Raw genomic sequence first — 11,754 nt, forward strand, 5'->3', positions numbered from 1 at the left:
AATTAATGGAAATAAAATCAACTAAATTAAAAATAATTAATATATATATATATTCAAAGAAAAATAATCAATAAATAAAACAGGGTCAACAATAAAATATGGGGCTGAGGCCCATTAAACAAATAACAGAAATACTAAAAGGAGTTAAGAACAAATAGGATGATAAAATACTTAAGAAAACACGAAGGGTCAAGAAAATAAACTCTAATGAACAATAGATCAACAACAAATACTATAAAATGGACATCGATACCTACATAGATAAACAAACAAACAAAATAAATCCCAAAAAGAAACCTAAAAAACTAGGAAAATAGGACAGGGACCCAACTTCTACTATATTCCAACTATCGTCTCTATTCAAATTATTGGGTCTTTTTTCAATTTCTAGGGCCTCCCTCAATTTACAATGATGGAAATGACTAACCCTAGTAATGACTTGAGCCTCCTCAATGCAGATGTGATGCTTAGATTTATCTGCATGCTTTGCCAAAGCAGAGGAGTGAGTCCTGCCATGCTTGATGGCAGTGGCATGCCCACAAATCCTTTGATTGACAGAGCGACTAGTCTCAACAATGTAGGGAGTCCCACAGGAGCATGGGATATGAAGGGTGTTTACGTTATCACATGCTCTTGTGGGATTCCCTACATTGGTGAGACTGGTTGCTCGATTAATCAAAGGATTCATGAGCATGCCATTCACATCAAGCATGGCAGGACCCACTCCTCTGCTTTGATAGAGCGTGCAGATAAATCTAAGCATCACATCTGCATTGATGATGCCCAAGTCGTTGCTAGGGCTAGTCATTGCTTTCATCGTAAATTGAGGGAGGCCCTAGAAATTGAAAAAAACCCAATAATTTGAATAGAGATGATAGTTGGAATATTAGTAGAAGTTGGGTCCCTGTCCTGTCCTCCTAGTTTTTTAGGTTTCTTTTTGGGATTTATTTTGTTTGTTTGTTTATCTATGTAGGTATTGGTGTCCTTTTTATTGTATTTGTTGTTGATTTATTCTTCAATAGAGTTTATTTTCTTGACCCTTCGTGTTTTCTTAAGTATTTGATCATCATATTTGTTCTTAACTCCTTTTAGTATTTTTGTTATTTGTTTAATGGGTCTCAGTCGCATATTTTGTTGTTGACCTTGTTTTATTTATTGTTTATTTTTCTTTGTATATATATATATATATATATATATATATATATATATATATATATATATATATATATATATATATATATATATATATATATATATATCTATATATATATATATATATATATATCTATATATATATATATATATATATATATATATATATATTTCTTATTTATTTTTATATATATTTCTTTTTTTTTTATCGTTAAAAGACTATCTAGGCTATTGTATTATATTTACAAATAAACATTACAGACAGTGAGACAGGCATTCCAGGGCCAGCAGTTGCACCTTGGATAGTTTAACCTTGAGACAAAAAGCTCCCTCACAGGGGCAGCACCTACAGACCTTCCAAAATTACCTTCCATACTAACAGAGACCCTCCAAAATCTATTTGCTACTGGAGGCCCAAAGGATGTGAGAGTCAGCATGCTAAGGGACCTCATTACTCTGAACAGACCCAAGACCGCCCACGCAAGGGCTTCCGACATACACTAACTGAACCCAACAGTAAAGAGAATTGAGACTAGACTCGACATACATAAACCAGAAAGACAGACTCAGAAACTGCCAACCAGCAAGCATAGTGAAATCCAGAACCGACATACCCGCAAAAGCATTAGCCCTGGTTTCTAGCTGAGAGAGGAGGAACCGAATGGAGTCGAGGCTCAGTGTCCTGGTCCTCGCAGAGGCTTGGATCTTCCACCACGTAGCACCATCCCCGTCCCTTAGGGACTCCTTCCCACATCGCTTTCCACTTGTCCTCATCAATGCCCGGAGGTGCTGGCCCCAATGGGGGTGAGGTGCGTTGCACAATCTCCTCCCCCAAATTGCCTGCCTCATTCGGTGGCAGCACCTCAGTAGTTTCCTTAACAGGGCTGTCCTTACCGGAACTTCCTGGAGGCTTCTCCATCGCGTCCTTACCCGAGCCTTCTGGAGGTTGCTCCATCGTGCCCAGAGGATTTCCGGCTCCAGAATCTTCAGGGATTTTTGTGAAGAGAACAGAAATGTGGGCTTTGACTCCTGCATTGTCCATTGAGCTACCCAAAGTGAACACCACCGAGCCAAATGCCGGAAGCAATGGCCCTCCCTCGCTTGAGCTACCGACCTCCAAGAATTGCCCACATGGGAGCTGTGTGGCTCTTGCCCGCCTATGACAGTAGCAGCAACAACAATGGTGATGCTCGTCTGCTGCAGGGGTTCGAGAAGAGGATCCTCTCCCTGGTCCTCGTCTGCTGGGCTGTCGCTCCCGTAATTTGACCATGTTTTCTTTGTTGCCACCCGCGTATGCCCACACCAATGGAACGATTTCTGAGCACCCTCCTCCTGCACGCGAGTTAGCCCTTCTCGCATCCAATTGAACCAGAAACCCCTCGAATTGCCTCCTCTGCTTCCGGCTACAACCTGAATTGCAGCGGCCGACCACAGCTTGAATTGCAGCAAGAGGCCTAACATCCACCACCTCGCAGCCTCTCTGCTCTCGCACCCGTCTAACTTTAACCTGCCAATGCACCCACATCCTCTGTTGATAACGTGTGCCATTCCCTCTCTGCATCCGAGCATTAACTGCACTCTGCGCCACCATCGAGAACCTCTGCCTTGCATTGAATGCCCTTTGCTTCTCTGCTTAACCATTATACTGTGACGGCGGTCGAACCAGGCTCATTAAGGTTACCACGGGGCGGCACATGCTGGGCATGTGGCACGTCCCCCCTTGACAGGTCATCACCCGCATCCGGGGTTTTATATATATTTCTTTTGACTTGTGTAAATTTTTGTTTTATTTTATTTACTTTCCATTAATTATTTTTAATTTAGTTTATTTTATTTCTATTAATTATTTTTATTTATCAAATGAGCTTGTCTCGATAGGGTCTTGACTCATTTTTATAATTTTTGACTTCCGTACTTGTTTGGATTTTGACTTCGATTTTTTTCTTGTTAGTTTTTTTAATATTTGATTTTAATAAATTAATTTAAATATTATTTTTCAAAAACTAGCCATTTAATATAGTCGTTACTGGTTAATATTTGGTTTTAATAAATTAATATCATAATTTAAATATTATTTTTCAAAATCTAGCCATTTAATATAGCCGTTACTTAATAATATTTGTTTTTAACATATTAATTAATTAATATCATAATTTAAATATTATTGTTCAAATATAGTCCTTACTTGAAATTTTGGTCTCTGCATTTCTCTCTATTTAAGCCTTTGCCATGGTTTGCGTCTTCATTTGGTCCTCATGATGAACCACACTTGGTTTGAAACGCGTCAACCAAAAATTTCTCTTATGTGATTTCTACCGAAAGACTTTGCTTAATTTATTATGGATGAGAGAAATCTAAATACAAAAAATAATGCATACTATAAAATTATCAATTGTAAGTAAAGATTTGCTATATCCTTCCTAATCATGCACATTAATCATGGTGAAATATGTGTTAATTATTTTGAAGGATGTTCCTTTGAACACTCCAACTCCAAATCCTTGTGATGTTGAAATATTACCTTGTTTTATAATGTTCATACTAATGATACCATATTAGAAACATTAAATGTTAAAAATAAGTTTAATAATAATTAGCTAGTATTTGCAGTCTAGTCTAAATATAGCTAAATTAAAGTAAAAAACAATTAAGATTTGGAAAAATGAAAGCCTATTTAAGTGTATGTAGAAACCACAAACCAAAATTAGAAGAAAAAGAGGTAAAACTAGAAAACAAGAGATTACAAAAAAAATAGAAACTATAAACATATATTTAAAAAATGAATTTCTAATTAAACTGCCATATTGAATGGAACAAAAAATGATGACATCAAGGTAATATCAACTTAAACTTTTCAGGATGGAAGTTGTGTAATTAATTGGATTGGTTACAAGAAAACTTTAGCTATGCAACAGTCATATGAAGCAATCTAATTATGCAACATATTGAGTGATTCGAAGTTAGAAGAGACACAAACAACAATTTTGCAGTTTCATAATCAAAGTCCCAATTAAAATAATATAGTCAGAATATGGATAGTCCATATCATACTTCGCAAAACTTTGAATATAGTTTTACTAGTTTATACTATATTTTTTATATAGATATATACAGTTAGATAGCTAAATTAATACTTTATAACGTGACCCAATAATTCATAACATGAAGATTGTCAATTCAACTAGCTATGTTGGGCACCATTTGAACTGCCCAATGAAATTGTATATAAAAATAGAAAAGAATTATTAACTTTTATATTTGTATTAATTAATTTAATGTGAATTATTATTTTAATTTATATGGTAAAGTAGATTTTATTAGTTATATTTTTTACATTTTTATATAAACATATTTTTATGTCTAATTATATGTTTATTAATTAAATATCTAAATTTTGTATAGATTTATTAGATGAATCTGTGTTCTTATGGTTAATTATTTTATTTAAATATAGTACTTTTTCCTTTTAATTATGTATTTTTCTTTAATTAGTTAATTTATTTAATTTGCTGAATTGACACTTTCATTTATCATCTAATTATTGTTTCTAATTTATTTTATTCTTCAAGGAATATAGTAATATATTAATAGTTTATTATTTTATTATTATTTATTAATGACTAATTCATATCTTCATTCTACAAAAGAATTCACAACACTTGCTTGTGACAGGATTAAAAAATCCTTCACACAGTGTTAGTCACAAAAAATTCTCTCAATTATATGGTGTGAAATATTTTGCTTTGTAAATGTTATATATATATATATATATATATATATATTAAATTTGTAAATTTATAAGTTAAAACAAAATTAAAAGATAACAAATCCAATTAAATCCATTTATTATTTTTATTATTTTTTAATTGAATCCACAATATATTTTATTATTTTTATTTTGATCTAGTACGTCACAACTACATCTCCCAAACCTATCCATATAATTATGAAAAAAATGTCCACTTAAATTTTGGGAAAAATAATTAAACTATATTATCTTAAATTTATTATTATTGATTCATTTTTAATAATAATAAATGAATCAACTAACACTAGGAAGTTGGCTACCCAACTTACCCCAACGAGGCCCACAAAATAATGGTGTTCCATCTCCTGGGGTTAGAATTTTGGTTGTTTATGTTTTTCCCTTCTTGTTCCATAATAAATAGGCCCTTGAGCCTCATTGTAATACAATTCAGAGGCATGTAGCCACCACATCGCTTCTCAGAGATAAGCTACCATCGCCCGAGCTAGCTTATTTCCATTCTATTTGTAAGCGAATTTCATTATTTGATATTAATTAAATGAAGTGTCATTTTTGTCACATCTCTGTATTTACGGTTATATATGTAATTTGTTGCTTTCCTGTTTATAATTTGTCGGCCATCCAATGGTGTTGACAATGGGATGTAGGGGAGCCCCTTCCTTATGGATCTTTGGAAGACCTTAAATCCTAGGAGTGAGAGGGCTACTCTTAATCAACTTCTCGCTAACAGTGCTACTAGGGAGCTAACAGTGCTACTAGATTTTATGGCTAGAGAAACTATTTTGGAAATATTCTTTAAGGGATTCTTATTAAGTTTTATGTAGCTTCTACTATTACAAAGGTGATCTAACTCTTTTATCGAGTAATCATCCTTATCTAAGATAATGACAACTCCCCCTTTGTCAGCTTTAAGAACAACGATGTCCTTGTTATCGTTCATAGCTTTGAGAGCCTCAAACTCGGGTTTGCTAAGGTTTTTCTTGAGGGCTTAGCGTTTCTTAGGACAACTGCATATTCTTGTCTTATGGTATCCTTAGTAGAGTGTGGTAAGTCCCTTATCCCGAATTCAATGTCATAGATAATCTCTTCCAGTATGATTTTTCTAGGGGCAAGGGAAAAATTTAAACCTTTCCCTAAAAGACTATAAAGAGGAGGATCAAAAGAAAAAATGGAAAGATTAACAACTCTATTATTAAAAGGGGTGAAAGAAATTTTATTTTTATTATTAGTGTTAGAGTAAATAGAAATGAGTTTATATTATTATTATTATTATTATTAATATAAAAGAGATTATTATTATTATTATTAATCACAATTTTGTTGTTACTATTGTGCTGATCCAAGATATTAGAATTAAAAGGAGAGGAATGAGACAAGGAGCTCAAATGGGAAGAATGGGATGATAGCCATGGATGAAAGGGGTTAACAAAAGAAGGGTGATGATCTAAGTTACAATAGGAGACAAAATAAAGCGAGATCATGGGATCGGTGTTCGAAACCATCCATTGATTGGAGGGACTCGTGATAGATTGATCACCAAGGCAAGCCGGATTCAAAGAATGTAGCTCTCTATATTCTAAAATTCTTCTTCTCGTTCCTCCTCTCTCATCCATTCATCTGGAGCATCCATAGTTCTTCAACATTGTGGATTGTTCTCATTCCACTCATTCTATAGGTCGCTCCTTTTCTGGTCCCTCCAACTAAGGTTCAACTTCAAACATTGCTCCCAATCCTTTGTGCTCACCTCCATCCAATGAATTGCCATTGGTTGGTCAATCCTCTTCTGATAGCCCTCCTGTCGAAGTCTACCTGTTGTTATTCTTCGATCCTAGATGCCCCTTGAAGCATCCTGCAATATCAAACAATGAGGCATGCATGCCTGTTAATTATCCCCAATTGTCCCTGTGTTCTTTGAATCTAGCTTGTCCAGGTGATCAATCTGTCACAGATCCGTCCAATCAATGGTTGGCTTTGAACACTGATCCTAAGCTCTTGCTTTATTCCTTCTCCTGTTGTGCCTTAAATCCTCTGCCTTCTTCCATTAACCTCAATCCTCCATGCATGTCAGTGTATTCTTCCCATTCGGACTCCTCGTCTCATTCCTCTCCTTTTATTTCTAATATCTTGGATGATCACAATAATAACAACAAAATTGCGATTAATAATACTAATAATAATAATAATCTCTTTTATAATAATAATAATAATAATAATAATAATAATAATAATAATAATCTCTTTTCTATTGATTCCTGCAACAATATTAATAATAAAAACAAAATTTCTTTCACCCCCTTTAATAATAGAGTTGTTAATCTTTCTAGTTTTTCTTTTGATCCTCCTGTTATAGTCTTTTAGAGAAAGGTTTAAAATTTTCCGCTGCTCCTAGAAAAATAACATTGGAAGAGATTATCTGTGACATTGAATTCAGGATAAGAGACTTACCAGATGCTACTAAGGATATCATAAGACAAGACTTCCAGTTTCTGGAGAAAGGCTAATCCCCCTAAGAATAACCTTAGCAAACTTGAGTTTGAGGCTCTCAAATCTTTGAACAATAACAAGGACATCATTGTTCTTAAATATGACAAAGGGGGAGCTGATGTTATCTTAGATAAGGATGATTACCAGATAAAAATGTTAGATCACTTTTGTAATAGCAGGAGCTACAAAAAACTTAATAAGAATCCCTTAAAAAATATTTCTAAAACAATTTCTCTAGCCATAAAATCTAGTAGCATTGTTAGCTCCCTTAGCTAGAAGCTAATTGAGAGTAGCCCTCTCAATCCTAGGATTTATGGTCTTCCAAATATCCGTAAGGAAGGGGATCCCCTGTGCCCCATTTTCAACAACATTAAAGGGTCTACCTATCTTCTTGCTAAGTTTCTAGCCAATAAGCTAAAACCTCTTATTGGCTAGACTTAATCCTTTGTCAAAGATTCATCTTCGTTTGTCAATGAATTAAAGGGTATAAGTATGGATCTAGGTGATAATTTGGTGAGTTTTGATGTGGTCTCCTTGTACACTAATATCCTCGTTAACGAGGCGATTGAAGTCATCAAGTGCATTACTGATATAGATACAACATATTTGGTTAAAATCCATCTTAATTCTACTTCCTTAAGTTTTGTAGGTGAATTTTATGAACAAACTTTTGGCGTTGCCATGGGTTCCCCTCTTTACCCAGTTGTGGCTAATTTATTCATGGAGGAATTTGAATCTAAGGCCTTGTACTCAAATCTATTCCAGCCTAAGCTTTGGAAAAGGTTTGTGGATGACACTTGCGTCATCTGGTCTCCTGGTCAGGAAAAGTTGGAGCTCTTTTTCCAGCATCTTAACAATCAATCTAGTTCCATAAAATTTACTATGGAATGTGAAATTGATGGCATCCTACCTTTCCTTGACATTCCCATTTAAAAAAGAGATGATGTTTCTTTCTACTACCAGGTTTTTCGAAAGAAAACTCACATTGGATAATATGTTCATGCTATTTCGCATCATTTCCTCGATCAAAATTTAGGTGTTCTCAACACCTTAGCCACTCGGGCATTACGAGTTTCTAATGAAAACCACCTCAATGATGAAAACACCCATCTCCTTAATGTTTTTAATAAGAATGATTATAGTAGGCAGTGGTGTCTTATAGCCTTCCTTAAGGCTAAAAAAGGTCATAGGATTAAAAAATATCTTAAAAATTAGTTTTCAAGGGTACAGCTTCCGTTTATCCAAGGAACCACTGATAAGATTGCTAAGATCCCGAAGAAGCATAAAGTTCCTTCGACATTTAGGCCCCTAAACACTATCTGAAGCTCCCTAAGACTAGTGAAGGACCTTCTAAACCCTAAAGATGGAAAAGGTGTTTATGTCATCCCATGCTTCTTTGGGACTTCGTACATTGGTGAAACTGTCTGCTTAATTAATTAGAGAATTCATGAGCACACAACTGACATAAAAAATGGAAGGTCCCACTCCTTCGCTTTGGCAGAACATGCGGAAAAGACAAAACATCACATCTGCCTTGAATAGGCTAGGGTCATTACAAGGAATGATCGTTTTCATCACCATAAGTTTAGGGAGGCCTTGAAAATTGAAAGGAGGCATATCAATCTGAAAAGAGATGTTGGTTGGAGGATTAGCAGGTGTTTGCTCCTTGCCTTGTCCTCCTAAGTTTTTATAATAGTTATTTACTTATTTAATCAGAATTTATGGTATTCCTTTATTTCATTTTTTGTTTGTTTGTTAAGTTGTTTGTGATCCCCCAGGCTTGACCTGTGGCTTGAGGAGCTATGACCTAGGGGCATCTAAGTCATTAAAGTCACTCGGGGACCGCACGCAGCCTAGGCCACACCAGCCCTTAGCTGACTGGATATTTTAGCATGTATCCTCCCCCTAGCACAAGGCACAATCACCCCCCATGAGGTTTGATCTTGGGTGGCCTTGCCGACAAGGCCCATCCTTAACCCATTGTGCTAGCGAGATTTGATGTATTCCTTTATTTCATATTTATTTAATTTTTATTCAATTTATTTTAATTTTTAATTTATTATTATTATTATTTGGAATAATTAAATTTGATCTTATTATTTAACTTTCATTTCTCTATAAACATCTTCCTTTTGATTTAAATGATGTCGGAGTTTTTATTGTTACTTAAATTCTACTTGCGTCCCCACAACTAATAGCATTCATGTGGACCTCATGCCTTTGGTTCTGCAACTGTAATGCAATGGCGGACCTACGTTAGCTACATAAAAAACTACAAAACCAAAGTTTCAATAAAGTTTTTATATGCCTCCAAAAAAAATTAATGTACAGTCTAAAGTAATATAATGCCACCAATCTTATAAGTCACACAATAACATAATAAATCATCCAAAACTTTCACTCAGATTTAAGTTCAAAATATTCTTTTACAATCTTCTCCGCAATAAGTTTTATTGTCATAGGAAAAAATATTTCATCCAAAGCTTATCGCTTTCACCTCACTTTCAATATTTATATACCAAATAAATCATTTAAAACCTCTCACTTTCAAATTAATATAAAATTTAAGTTTAAAATATTCTTTTACAATCTTCTCTGCAATAAATGATATTGTCATAAGGAAAAATATTTTCCGCTTTTATCTCACTTTCAGTATTTATATACCGAATAAATAATTTAAAAGCTATCACTTTCGAATTGAATTGATATAAGATTTAAGTTCAAAAGATTCTTTTACAATATTCTCCACAATAAATGATATTCAGTGTATGAATCACATATTTTTCATACTCTACTACATCGTGCCTTTTCGATAAGTCAATTTGTTATCTTACATATGGACCATCTTAGATTTGGTACTGCCTCGAATCCCCACTTTAATGTAGGTATCTTAGATTTGGTACTGCCTCGAATCCCCATTTTAATGTAGGTCTTTAGTAGTTATTGTTGTTTTTTTTTTCCTGATGTATTATGGTGTAACACTAAGAATAACTTTCAAATTAAATAATGTTCTATTTGTATAATATTTTAAATGTATATTTTATACATAAATATTATAAAAATTATTTTTGAATAAATTAAATTTATAAAAATTATTTTTGAATAAATTAAATTTTTAATGTATTAATGAATAAATATAATTGGTAAAGGAGTTGTTTATAAGTGAGATTTTTTGGAATTTTCTAGGTAATGTGATATGAATTTGATGAAAAAAAATTGTGCTGAAATCTTGAATGGTGTTGTTTAAACTAGTTTTTTGACTGTATATATGGATTTAGCACCCAAACCCATGGGGCTTTTAGATAATTTGTGCTGAAATCTTGATTTGTATTGTTTAAACTAGTTTTCTGATTGCATATATGGATTTAGCTCCCAAACTCATGGGGCTCTTAGATTGTGAAGAGTTTGCCTGTCAAACTTGTGATTTCATTGAATCCCTACCGAACAAATTAGATTGGAAACCCATAGGGCTCTTAGATTGTGAAGAGTTTGCCAGTCAAACTTGTGATTTCATTGAATCCCAACATGACAAATTAGTTTGGAAACCCATGGGGCTCTTAGATTGTGAAGAATTCACCCTTCAAACTTGTGATTTTGTTGAATCCCTATAAAACAAATTAGATCGGAAAATAAACCTGAATTTACAAAAAAAAAATCTCACTTATAAGCAATCTCATCAGTAATTCACTTTTAGAATTTTGACTCACTAAAAACTATAATATAATTATTTTTATCTCATAATTTTTTAGAAGTAAAAAGTTACATACATTATATAACTAATTAGAATTATATCATTAACTAAACTGAAGAATGCAAATTTATATTTCTTTAACAGAATCATGCAAAAATAAAATATATATACATAATAAAAATCTTATAAAATTATAATTTCATCTTAGTTAATATTTGGAGCAATATTTTTTTGATCAACTGTGCACTCCATTTCATTTAATCTTAATAGAAAGAATTGATTCATTCAATAAAGATTTCAGTTGTCTAGTTTATTATAATAAAATTATTATAAATATTCACAAATAATAAAACAAATCATTTAAATGAATATCTGAATAACAAATATGAAACTAAAATAAGAATAAGTTTTCAAATTATTTGTAATTATTATAAAATCATTTAAATGAATATCTGAATAACAAATATAACATAAAATAAGAATAAGATTTCGACTTATTTATAATTATTAAAATCTTAAAAAATAATTATAAAATGTAATAGTGAAATAAAAAATAATTAATTAATTAACAATAATCATAACAATTAAATAATATTAATAATTATAAAAATATTTAAAATAAACTAATAATAATAGATTTTTAAAAATACTTTATTATAAT

Source organism: Pinus tabuliformis, chromosome 3_2 (assembly GCF_031772625.1).
Source record: "Pinus tabuliformis cultivar Carrire ecotype Pingquan chromosome 3_2, CPIR1, whole genome shotgun sequence".
NCBI classification, from domain to species: Eukaryota; Viridiplantae; Streptophyta; class Pinopsida; order Pinales; family Pinaceae; genus Pinus; species Pinus tabuliformis.